The sequence below is a fragment of the Toxorhynchites rutilus genome, chromosome 2, assembly GCF_029784135.1.
Source record: "Toxorhynchites rutilus septentrionalis strain SRP chromosome 2, ASM2978413v1, whole genome shotgun sequence".
Taxonomy (NCBI): Eukaryota; Metazoa; Arthropoda; class Insecta; order Diptera; family Culicidae; genus Toxorhynchites; species Toxorhynchites rutilus.
In genome coordinates this window covers 188631293-188644425 of record NC_073745.1, presented here as the reverse complement: position 1 = coordinate 188644425, position 13133 = coordinate 188631293, and the positions used below count along the sequence as shown (strand labels likewise).

Genomic DNA, 13133 nt, shown 5'->3' with positions numbered 1-13133 from the left:
GAATCTTCAAGTAGATAATGAAACAATCAGATCAGTAGTAAAAGTTAAATAATATTGGTTCTTAGCATGATAACTCCTCGGATTCGATATCGAATTATTCCACATACTCAGCATTTACTCATACCGTTGGTGTAAGTCACTCCACAATCTTTATGCGATTGATGGTGATATCGGTAAATCATGTTGCCAAAATTACCAACATTGCGGATTGCCTTTACAAATTCAATTAATTGAAAAACAGAAATGGGTTATATCTATGGTATAACCGCAAGGGTGACGTAGGACTATCGTTGATTTAGAGATCATTTGTTTGAAGTTGAATCTGAATTCATTCTGAATGAAAGAATATTTGGAGAACTTCGAAAACGAGAACGTTACGTTGGAGGCACAAGGTTTTATGCATCCAATATTGGATACGGAAATATCCTAGTGATGGGGAAGAATAATCTTCAGAAGCTATCCTGTTAATTGCGATTGATTGAAAAATCACAAAACCAAATGTATTTGGTCACAGTGTTACATGGATAGAAAACATTAAAATAAACTCTTTCACATGAATGTAATTTTAAATTCCCAGAGGAACTGGCAGATTATTTTCAGTAACGATCAGATATTTCCACATTTTCCTCGATACTGGAAGCCCACCAGTGGTTAATGCTAACTCGATAACCATCTGTTAATAGCACTTGATTGAAACATATTTGGTCACAGTGTTACATGGATAGAAAACATTCAAATAAACTCTTTCACATGAATGTATTATTAAATTCCTAGAGGAACTGGCAGATTATTTTCCGGATCTTCCTCGATGCTGAACCGCATCCAAACGGAAAGAATTCCGTGTGTGTATGTATGTGTGCAGCGGCTGCTTCGATGGCCATCTTCTCTTCTCCTGAAGGATCGGCTTCTCTGTGCTCCCTCACAGTTTCAAACAAACTGCTCGCGTTTCAGGGCAGATCTCGATCCTTCGCCGTCCAGCACCTTCAGCAACGATGTTGTCTTGTCGATGTCCTCACGAAAAATGAATGCATCTTACCACCAGAATATCGCTTTATGCTTTTTGTGCGTGATTGAATCGAGAGAAGGCGTGGTTTACGATGGCAATTTGGAAGGCAAACTAGAGGGGAATGAACTCTCTGAGCTCGGAACTTTCAGCGACTGAGCAATAATCGATTGCGGGCGCATACAATATTGGATACGGAATTATCCTACTGATGGGGAAGAATAATCTTCAGAAGCTATCCTGTTAATTTCGATTGATTGAAAAATCACAAAACCAAATGTATTTGGTCACAGTGTTACATGTATAGAAAACATTAAAATAAACTCTTTCACATGAATGTAATTTTAAATTCCCAGAAGAACTGGCAGATTATTTTCAGTAACGATTGGATATTTCCACATTTTCCTCGATACTGGAAGCCCACCAGTGGTTTATGCTAACTCGGTTAATAGCACTTGATTGAAACACATTTGGTCACAGTGTTACATGGATAGAAAACTTTCAAATAAACTCTTTCACATGAATGTATTTTTAAATTCCCAGAGGAACTGGCAGATTATTTTCCGGATCTTTCTCGATGCTGAATGGCATCCAAACGGAAAGAATTCCGCGCGTGTATGTGTGTGTGTGTAGCGGCTGCTTCGAGATCTTCCCGGGGAACCGTTTGTGGCATCACTCTCCTCCTGGTGGATTCCCTTCTGGCCTAAGGTGCACAAACAGGCTCTTGGTGACACCGTTCATCCGCGTTTTCTAGAGGCGAATGAACTGAAAAGTTTAAAGCCTCTTTAATCCAACATCATCATCATCATCCGCGCTTTCATGATAAATGAAGAGCTTCACCACAACAGCGACAACATGCTCCAATCGCTGTTCAATTAGAACTGAGTGCGGCGCTCGCTTATATACCGATTGGTGATTTCAATAGCCTGTTTTGAAAGCAAATTTAAGACTATTGAAACAAGTTTTTGGATCAGAAAGTAACAAGTATAGAACGCGTAGACATTTTATCTTTCGAATGAAGTGTTTATCATACCATTTCGTTCAGTTGTTTAGGAGCTATTAACACTCAAAATCTCGGTCTCCGGTGTAACGCTTTCGTTTTCGAAACTTTGATTTTACACCCCAGTATAGAAATGAAAGACGTAGTCCTACGTCAAAAAACACGAATCTGCTGTTCTTATCATATCCTAGAGTATTCAGGAAAAAAGTACTGTTCTAGACTCACAACAAATCTAGAGCACCATTTCCAGATATTTCACTGAATTTCTTCCAAACCTTTTTGGTTTTATCCGATAACAACTGAAACTATCGACGGAGTAAATACTAACGCTATAGACAGAGCAAGCTGGTGATTACGTCTAGCTATGCGATCAAATGTTCATTGAAACGATTGATTGTCCGCATAAATAGACTTAAGCGTTTTCCAAATGGAAAAAATATGTTTTAATCCGCAAAGTCTCCTAGGCCCTCTTTTTGCGTTTGCGTTTTCCCAACACTAATGGTATTGGTGATTACGTCTCCTATGCAAACATGGGCAGTGAAGTAACAGGTCGGACACGATTATATATTAATTCGATTATACAGCCATTCCATGCCAACCCGATATAGTGGTTCTCCGATTTCACTGAAAAGTGGTAGTTTTGTTCTTTATCGCAAAATATTAGACTCGTATTTTTTTTTTTGTTAGGGTAGCCATTTCCATTTTAGGGTGGTCAAAAAATTCCATTTTTTCTCATTTTTTCCAAAAATTTCGTTTTTCAAAAAATCATAACTTTGAACTACCGGACAGATTTGGATAATCGACATATTAAATTGAAGTCAATGAACTCTTCTTTGAAAAAATATTGAACTTTGCAAAAATTCACGTAGATCTCGTATAGTCGCATACGAATATCGAACGAGGACTAAGACATGTTTAAACATGTTTTACATGTTTACATTGAAAAATCATAAATCAAAACACAATCAATAATTACGAGAACAAAATCCAATTATTTGGGAGTAAAATATTTAGATTAGCTAATTCGCTTTAATTTGATATATCGATCATCCGGAAGTTCAAAAGTTATGATTTAAAAAAAATGCATTTTTGCTGTTCGAAATTTGAAACAAAAGTGTTCGGAATATGAATCAGTGACATAAACGGTGTTCGGGATTTGAGACAAATGTGATTAATGTAATTTTTAGTTTATCACCATAAATATATATTTGTAAATAATTTCAAATGAAAAAAGGCTCTATTGTATCCAAAAATTAAATTAATTTCGAGAAAAAGTACCATTTGAGGAGATAAGACACTGTTTAATGGTCATCAAAGCTTAAGTGTTCGGAATTTGAGACAAAACGGTATGTGGTGTAAAAATCATATCGCTCAGAAGATTTGGGCTGCAAAAGGAACTCTTGCATTCCTAAATACTTTTCATAGCTTCAAATCCATGGGTTGTCTTAGGTACTATTGAGCCATCACCTCCGGAGTATTTTCACCGCATGGATCGTCCGAGAAATACGTTTCATGAATAGATTTAAGTACTTTGATCTCTTGAAGTACATTTTTGCGGACTAAAGAATAAAATTCATTGAAGGCGATTTGACGCTGATAAATATCGCCTTCAATTGCACCTACCTTTGCTAATGAGTCAGCCCTCTCATTACCCGGAATTGAGCAATGAGAAGGGACCCAGACAAAGGTAATGACGTAACAGCGTCTGGATAAAGCACTCAAAATTTTTCGTATTCTCTCAAGGAAGTACGGCGAGTGCTTTTCCGGCCTCACTGAACGGATAGCTTCGACAGAACTAAGACTATCCGTTACAATGTAATAGTGTTCAACAGGTCGTGAGGCGACGCTGTCCAGCGCCCAATGAATTGCTGCAAATTCAGCAATATACACTGAGCAAGGATTCTGAAGACTGTGTGAGGTGCTAAAAAATTCGTTGAACACTCCAAATCCTGTGGACTCATTTATAGTGGACCCATCAGTAAAGTACATATTATCACAATTGATACCCCTATATTTTTCATCGAAGATCGTTGGAGCGATCCTCGATCGTTGGTAATCTGAATATCCATGGATATCTTGCTTCATGGACAGATCAAAATGCACAGAGGAATTGATGTAGTCAGGGAAACAAACACGGTTGGGAATATACGAAGAAGGATCAACCTGCATGGAGATGAATTCATGATATGAACTCATGAATCCGGAGTGAAAATTTAGCTCGATCAGCTGCTCAAAATTTCCGATCACCAATGGGTTCATGACCTTACACCGGATGAAGAACCGAAGAGATAATAAATTGAAGCGATCTTTTAGTGGGAGTACGCCTGCCAAAACCTCGAGACTCATGGTATGCGTTGAGGGCATACATCCCAACGCAATACGGAGACAAAGATACTGAATTCGCTCGAGTTTAATGAGGTGTGTTTTGGCAGCTGATTGAAAACAGAAACTGCCATACTCCATCACTGAGAGAATAGTTGTTCGATACAACATTATAAGATCTTCGGGATGGGCTCCCCACCAGGTGCCGGTAATTGTACGGAGAAAGTTTATTCTTTGTTGGCATTTTTTACTCAGATACCTAATATGGGCCCCCCAAGTACATTTGGAGTCGAACCAGACCCCAAGATACTTGAATGACATAGCATGAGTGATCGGTTTACCCAAAAGTTGAAGCTTTGGTTTTGCTGGTCTATGCTTCCTAGAAAAAACCACCATCTCTGTTTTCTCCGTGGAGAATTCGATCCCTAGCCCAATGGCCCAGGTTGAAAAATTGTTCAAAGTATCTTGTAAGGGTCCTTGCAGGTCGAATTCGTTTGATCCTACGACAGACACCACTCCATCATCTGCAAGTTGTCTTAGGCTGCAATTAAGGCAATTGTCGATGTCGCTTACATAGAAGTTGTACAAAAGGGGGCTTAAACATGAGCCCTGGGGGAGGCCCATGTAAGAGAACCGACTTACTGCCGAATCTCCGTGAGAAAAGTTCAAATGTTTCTCACAAAGCAAGTTATATAACATATTATTCAATAGAGGCGGCAGACCCCGAGAGTGTAATTTGTCTGACAAAACCTCTATTGAAACAGAATCAAAGGCCCCCTTTATGTCCAAGAATACTGAAGCCATTTGTTTTTTTTCGGCGTAAGCCATTTGAATTTCTGAAGAAAGCAACGCAAGACAATCATTCGTCCCCTTGCCCCTGCGGAACCCATATTGTGTATCTGAGAGTAGGCCATTCGTTTCAACCCAACGATCAAGGCGAAACAAGATCATTTTCTCCAACAATTTCCGTATTCAAGACAGCATTGCTATTGGGCGGTACGAATTGAAGTCGGACGCGGGTTTTCCGGGTTTTTTAATAGCTATAACTCGCACTTGTCTCCAATCATCTGGAACAATATTATGCTCCAGAAACTGATTGAATAAATTCAACAAGCGATGTTTCGCCACATCAGGGAGGTTTTTCAGCAAGTTGAACTTAATTCTATCCGATCCCGGAGCAGAATTGTTACAAGAAAGGAGAGCAAGAGAGAATTCTACCATCGAAAACTCGGAATCAAGATCGTACCTATCTTGTGGTATACCTCGAACAATTTTTTGCACAGGTGCGGAATCAGGACAAACCTTCCGTGCAAAATTAAAAATCCATCGATGTGAATATTCCTCACTTTCATTCGATGAAGAGCGATTTCTCATGTTTCGAGCCACTTTCCATAATTTTTTCATTGACGTTTCTCGTGATAAACCTCCCACGAAATTTCGCCAATAAGCACGTTTTTTCCCTTTGATCAAATTTTTGAACTGATTCTCAAGGGCTGAATACGTTTGAAAATTTTCAGGGGTTCCACGTTTCCGAAAAGCTTTAAATGCATTCGATTTATCCTGATAAAGCTTGGAACATTGGCTTGGCTATCCCACCATGGATTGGGAGGCCTTCGACGAATAGTGGAGCCTGGGATGGGTTTCGTTTGAGCGCGAACCGCGCTGTCATATATCAAACGAGAAATGAAGTTATACTCCTCCAATGGAGGCAAACCATCTCTGGAATTGATGGCTAGAGCAATCGCGTCCGCATATTTTTTCCAGTCAATGTGTCTTGTGAGGCATATGCCATGTTTATAGATTCTGAAGAATTCGACCCAATGGTGATGGTAATTTTGATTGGCAAGTGATCACTACCGTTGGGGTCCTGGATTACATTCCACTTGCAATCTAACGATAGTGAATTCGAGCAAAGCGAGAGGTCAAGAGCACTTGGTTTAGCAGGAGGTTTAGGTACACGTGTTGTTTCCCCAGTGTTCAAAACAGTCATATTGAAGCTGTTACAAAGGTCATATATCAACAATGAACGATTGTCATCGTACTGTTCCCCCCAGGCAGTTCCGTGAGAGTTGAAGTCTCCCAAGATCAATCGTGGCTCAGGAAGGAGTGAGCACATGTCAGCAAGTTGCTTGCGGCAAACCGCAGCTCTCGGAGGTCAATACAAGCATACAGAGGTCTTTGCCTCTAATGTTTGCATGACAAGCGACAGCTTCGATCCCTCCAATAGGTGGAAGGTCAATTCGAAAAAATGAGTGGCACTTATTGATCCCCAATAGCACCCCTCCTTTGAGAAGAGAGCCAAGTTTCGGACAGAGCAAAAACATCACAGTTGAAGTTATGAATTAAAAATTTGAACGTATCTAATTTAGGTATAAGACTACGACAATTCCACTGTAAAACAGTGATATCTCCGACCTCTCTATTTGAGTTAGACATCAAGAGAGATAATCATTGCAAGGAGGGGCCATGTTTGCATCAATTGTTGCAGAATTGTCTTTAATACTGGAAGCATTGAGATGACAATGGTTCTGATGGAGTCGGAAACATTGAAACACTTGAAGATTTGATCCACAAGGTCAGTCAACTTTATAAATCCCGATTGGGAAGTTGAGCTGGACGGACAAATAGGGACAGTTTGGGTTTTTGATGTCCACTCGAGTGCTGGGTCGTTCGAAGGTGAACTATTCCCACGGAAGCCAGGAGGAACCTGATTTGGCTTGTCCGCTGCACTCGATTTTTTAGGCAAGCTAACAGGGGTTTTCACCGGGGGGACTTGTTCTTGAAATTTGGGAGTGGTCACATTTTTGCGCCGGGGATTCCCTTTGAAAATACACGGTGTGCTCCCGCTAGCTGTGTCCGCTTCCATTTCGTCAACTGGCAACGTGGAAAAGGTATTGTGTGTCGATATTGATTGTTGTTGTTGTTGGGCCAGTGGAGAAGCGCCCTTTAAAATTTCCGCAAAAGTGCACTTCGAGCGTTCCTTTAAAGAGCGCTTCTGTTTCTCCCAGCAACTCTTGTAAGTTTCACAAGCTGAGAGCTCATGTGGAGATCCCCCGCAACATGGACATTTATGCTCAGTCGCACTGCAGGATTTCCCCTCATGTTGTTCTCCGCAAGTGACACAGCGCACCTTGTTGCCACAATAAGCTGAAGTGTGGCCGACTGACTTGCATTTTTGGCAAGTCATGGGCTTTGGCACGAAGAGTCGCACCGGTAGCCTCAATTTGTCCACCATAACGTAGTCCGGGAGAGCGGAACCAGCAAAAGTTACTCTAAACGAGTCGGACGGCGTGAATTTTGTTATTTCCTTTTCTTGGGAGACTTTACCGAGTTGGCGACAGTCCAAGATTATGACTTCCGCCGAAGGGAGCTTCTTGAACTTGCCAACTCCTTCACTTCTAATTTTTTCGCACGTCAGACCCGTTTCAGTTATGTGGTCCGTTTCGTATGTGGTCCGGTGCACGCAGTCGGGGCGCGTTTTCGCTTTCGTGTACGGAACGCACCACTGGCTAACTCAATTCACCAACTCGATTGTTCTAACACAGTCTGATGCGAAAGAAAAGAAACCACAACAAAAGAAACCACTTCGACTTAAGAAAGAACGATGATGGACGTTTTCGTTCTAACCACCGCAGGAGCTATCAATAAATACATCCGATACGAATGACTACCGATTACCGAATGAAATGCTGTCTTGTTGGTGGATAATACGCGCTTGTCATTTTCAAGATGGATGGCTAAATGTATAGCTTCTGGGTCCCGTTAATGAATTGGGAAACAAATTTTCATGCAATTCAACATGAAAAACTATATATAACGTTTTATCCTAGGACTAACCATTCTCGAGATATAACCATTTTAATATTATTAAAATCATGTTCGTGAAATTCTAGAAAATGCATACTGCTGCTAAAAATTTCAACTATGGTTACGACCAGTGTCGCCACATTTTAATCTTTACCATCTGCACTTTTTCGTCCAAAAATCTGTACCATCGAAAATATTCATTGTAGAGTTTTAGCATGAAAAAATACTCATTTATTTACCACAAATACTACATTTACATTTGCAAATCCATCATGTGTTTTGTACCTTAATGTTGCTTTGTTCGAATCTAAGAAATTTCACAAGCGAAAAAAATCTGTACCAATCTGTACTTTTTGACAAAAATCTGTACTCTGTACCGTACAGAATCTGTACCAAAAATAACGAAAAAATCTGTACGTTTCCAGATAAATCTGTACGTGTGGCAAAACTGGTTTCGACATCGTATAGAAATTTCACTAACATTATTTTCACTATAAAGAAATGATTATATCTCGAGAACGGTTAGTCCTAGGATAAAAAGTTATATATAGTTTTTCAGGCAAAATCGCAAAATCGATTCCATTTTTGTGTTACTTTTTCTAAATGAATAGTATTTAACGAAGTATTGAAATTCAAAAATTTTCAAAAATTTTTAACTCCATTTTGGTTGAATTCGATGGGCTTTCCAATGAAAATATACAAATAAATATCGAAGGGTGGGGGGATCAGTGGTGTGTTTTGAGATATAAAAGTTTTTAATAACAAATTTTATTTTTGAGAAAGAATATTCAACAGTTCATTAAAAATGTTATTTTTGCTAAATGGTTCATTGATTTTCTACCAACTTTGTCATACATCGTATTTTAATCCGGCACCTGGATTTCGAGTTACGATTTTTTGAAAAAAAAATCATTGTTTCTGCATTCGCCCTTATAAAAAATCAGTCGTTATTGGAATTGGTCATATGATAATAAAACTTCAAAAAAAAAAACAGAGTATTGAAATTCAAAAATTTTCAAAAATTTATAACTCTATTTTGGTTAAATTCGATGGGCTTTCCAATAAAATTATACAAATAAATAAAATATAGAAGGGGGGGTTGTCGGTGATGTGTTTTGAGATATAAAAGTTTTTAATAACAAATTTAATTTTTGGGAAAGAATTTTCAGCAGTTCATTGAAAATGTTATTTTTGTTAAATGGTTCATTGATTTGCTGAGAATTTTATCAAACATCGTATTTTAATCGGACACCAGGATTTCGAGTTACGATTTTTTGAAAAAAAAAAAGTTGAATGTTTCGGCATACGCGCTTATAAAAAATCAGTTGTAATTGGAATAGGTCATATGATAAGTTATGATAAGCTTCCATCATTTGTACCAAATTTCAATAAAATCAAAGAGGGTCGCATCAAAATTTGCCGTTTTCGACTGATTTGGGGTGGAATTGCTCCATTCTATTATTCAATTATTATACTCTAGATTTTTAGAATTCTGTTTTATTTTTAATTCTCCTTTGTTCTCTGCTCTCGTAAATAGGAAAATCCGACAAAGAGTTGAAGATCTATATTTTTAAAAAAAAGACAAATCATTTTGACCGATAGCAAGTTAGTTAATGCGTTCATTGGGCATTATAATAATGCGTTCACTTTACGAGATCATAGACTCATTACTCAATACTATTTCACGAAACGTGTTGCTTCCTTATGCCAAAGAAAACATGCCGCCGCATTGGATATTCATGCAAAGTAATGATCCTACATATACAGCAAAGGTGTTTTGAGAACGAAAATATAAAATTGGTTAATTATTGGAGGATTGTGAAAGACGAGATTACAAAACATCTCCGAAGAAAGAAACAGATTTGTTCGCAGGTTTTACATTGCGCTAAACAGTGGATTGTGGTTTTTTAGTTCTGTTCTCTTCGTATTTTTTATGAGACTTTAACCCGATTCGTCTCTGTATTTTTGACGTAGGACTACGTCTTTCATTTCTATACTGGAGTGTAAGTTTAAAGTTTCGAAAACGAAAGCGTTACGCCGGAGAACGAGATTTTGAGCGTTAAGGCCCATTTATACGTTGCTAGTAGCTGACTTGACAATGAGCTGCTACTGACCAGGTGGACTCGCTTGACAATTGGTTGACTCGCCTTGTCCGTTCACACAGTGTGAGCTGCTGGCGAAAAACTAGATACTACGGCACGGGTTTACCAGGGATGCCAGGCGATTTTTCAAATGACCATCAAATAGTCAGAAACAGCAATCAGGTCCGAATTTGTCAAATGATTGGTCCGAAATCGACTTCTTTTTCGGCAGTTTTCGTCTTAGGTTTTCAGTTGAATGTATCATCACACAATTTTATAACGAAACACACGCTGATCATGTTTAAAAATACACACAAAAATACACTTTGTGCTGAATTTTTTCGAACTGAAGGTACTATCCGAAAAAGCGGAAAGAAAAAAGGATTCGGGCCAGGAATTGGATGCAAAGAAAAGGAGCAACAAATACAATATTGAAGGAACTCTACGATGAGGATCCCCGAGATTACAGAGCAGTGTTGAGAATAACACCTGAATAAGCGGAAAAACTGTTGGATTTAATTGCTCCACAAATACAACGTCAAGATACACTCATGAGGGATGCTGTACCTGCAAGAGTGAAGTTAGAAATGACATTGATGTACCTTGCTTCGGGAATATCATTCAGATTGTTGTCGATATTTTTTAGAATATCGAAAGCATCCATAGCTAAGATAATTCCGAAAGTATGTGATGCTATAAATGGTAGTCTAAAAGATTTTTTTAAATTTTATTCATTTCGTGAAATGAAAATGATAGTCGATTTGCAGGTGGAATAAATACGCGTTAAAAATTAAAATAATGAATGAAAATGTACTTTTTTAAATCGAATATGTATTCTGTTTCTTAGAACAATACTTTTTTTGCAAGTTATGAGTGAATTTTGAATGAAAATTGTGCCTGATAATGATTCTATATTAGAGATTCTCAAGAAAACTATCTCAAAAAGAAAGCGTGCCCCGCCAGCGTGCAAAACGAAATAACAATGATTTCGTTTAGAAACTATGAGGGTTTTATTTGTTTTTCCAATATTTTTTAAGTCTAGAAATATCTTCGTATATTTTCAAATATCTTAAAAATAGAGGCATTTCTTTACATTTGGCATCCCTGATTCGAACGCTAAATTCTGTTTTTGACGTTTTGAAGCATGCGAGTGCGAGTAAATTCAAAAAACTTTGAAGTAGCTCGCACGCCGGATCACACATGACATTAACTGGCATGATGTGTTCACATGGGGTGAGTAGCTGCACTGCAATAGCTGACTAGACCGACTCGTATGCTTACTCGAACCGCCTGAACCCGGCTTTAGTAGTTCCAACACAACTGAACGAAATGGTATAATATACACTTCATTCGAAAGATAAAATGTCTACGCGTTCTATGCTTGTTACTTTCTGATCCTAAAACTTGTTTCAATAGATTTAAAATTGCTCTCAAAACAGGCTATTGAAATCACACCAATCGGTATAGAAGCGAGTATCGCTCGGAAATCCACTCAGTTATGATTGCGCAACGATTGAGGTACCATCGCTGGAATGAATGGATGTTTCCCTAACACAGACTTCAAAACCATGGAGCCTGGGGAAACTGGCATAGCAAATTAGATGCGGGAACGTTTGTACTCGTTTGCATTTTTGCAAGTCGGAATGTTTTCCTAGCACAGACTTCTAAACCATGGAGCCTGTGGAAAATCGGAATGGCAAAATAGATGCAAGCAGCGGCTACTTTTGTACTCGTTTGCGCTTTTGCAAATCGGAATGTTTCCCTAACACAGTCTTCAAAATCATGGAGCCTGGGGTAACTGGCATTGCAAATTAGATGCAATCAGCGGGTACTTTTGTACTCGTTCGATTTTTTGCAAATATGAATGTTTCCCTAACACAGACTTCAAAACCATGGAGCCTGGGAAAATCGGCATGGTAAAATAGATGCAAGCGCGGGTACTTGCAGGACTCGTTTGCGTTTTTTGCAAATTGGCAAGTTTCCCTAACACAGATTTCTAAACCATGGAGCCTGGGGAAACTGGCATTGCAAAATAGACACAATTCGTGGGTACTTTTTACTCGTTTGCGTTTCTGAAAATCGGAATTTCTCCCTAACACGGATTTCAAAACCATGGAGCGTGGTAAATTGGCATTGCAAATGAGATGCAAGCTTCGAGTACTTTTGTACTCGCTTGCATTTTTGCAAACTGGAATGTGTTTTCCCAACACAGATTCCGAAACCAATAAGTTGAGAAAATTGGCATTGCAGATCTTGGCAGTACTTTTATACTCCCATGCATTTTTACACTCCGGAATTCGTTTTGCTAACACGGTCTACAAAAGCGGGTACAACTTCTACGCATACCGTTTGATGATTAAGCAAAATGTTGATAACTATTTTCTGCGATAACCATAATGCACGAATTTACCTAAATTGGGATTTGTTTGCAATTGAATTCGTAAATTGTTTCATTCATTCGCTAGTTTAATTTATAATTCAATCAATACATACAAAAGATAGCTCTGTGCAGCAGCGATATCGTATCGAATGAGGAACATCTGAGGTGCGATTATTGTTAATTGAAAAAACACAAATGATTACTAAGCCAACGGCAGTCCTACGTCAACCTTGCGGTTATATCATAGGTATAACCCATCCATAGTTTTTTAGTAGTGTATTCTCCCATTACTCGCAAAACACCAGACTGAAAGTCAAATATCTGGAAGTCGTTAACACCAAAAAATATTTAGTATGCCCCGTTTCATTTTAAAAAAGTATATCCACAGATCGTAATGAAGTAATATCCCAGCATCCAGCATAAACAAACTATCATGCAAATAGAGAAAAATGGCAAACGCCTGCGGTGGAATTTATTTTTCCCCCACTGTATATTGAATAGTGTGTTGTCTAAATTTATACATTCATCCATCAAATCCAT

The 13133-nt window shown here is 38.6% G+C and overlaps 1 protein-coding gene across 1 annotated transcript in view; it reads right to left on the bottom strand.

The window, feature by feature from the left end:
• LOC129768484 (uncharacterized) overlaps positions 1-13133 on the bottom strand; it is a 425523-nt gene that overhangs the window by 204660 nt on the left and 207730 nt on the right. The window lies entirely within an intron of this gene.